This window comes from Odocoileus virginianus, chromosome 3, assembly GCF_023699985.2.
Source record: "Odocoileus virginianus isolate 20LAN1187 ecotype Illinois chromosome 3, Ovbor_1.2, whole genome shotgun sequence".
NCBI classification, from domain to species: Eukaryota; Metazoa; Chordata; class Mammalia; order Artiodactyla; family Cervidae; genus Odocoileus; species Odocoileus virginianus.
In genome coordinates, this window is record NC_069676.1 from 34,880,995 (window position 1) to 34,881,673 (window position 679).

Sequence of the window (679 nt, forward strand, 5' to 3'; positions counted from 1 at the left end):
GACAGCTTGCAACGTAAGGCGACCAAGAAGACTGGGCCAGACAGAGTCTTCCAATGCTCCCTGCCCAGCTCCCAGTCAGCAAGAGGAGCACAGAGTCCTTCCCATACTGACTTGACCAGGGAACCCTTCTGCTATGGGGCATCTTCCAGGGATGGGGTTCCATGGAGTACGCTTTGAGAAAGGATGCCAAGGCAGCAATTTATTGTGTCAGCAAGTAGGACAAAGGACCCTGCCCACCCATAGAGTCTCTGGATGGTCCTGGACAAGTCACAGTCCCTCTCTAGGTCCCTGATTTTGAAGGGCTCTATTAGCTTGGACACTTCAATTAGGCAGGGCAGCGTAGTGGTTGAGGGAATGGATTCTGGAGTCCAAAAGACCTGTGTTCAGAGCATGGTCTTGACGCTGACTGTGTGTGGCCCCAGGCAAGCCCCCTACTCTCTCAGACTTGGTTCTTTAGTAGTCACTTTGTCGTTGTAGGAATAAGGAGATTATGCATCCAATATACCTGGGGCCATGCCTGCTCCACAGTGGGCAGTGACCTCTGGGGTCAAGCTCAGGTTCAGTCTCAGGCTGAAGCTCTAGACCAGGCTCAGCTACCCTGCCCTCTCTCTCATGCCATGCACCCCCACCCTTCCCCTCCCCAGGCACATCTGGCAAATGGGCAGAATTTGATAGGGGC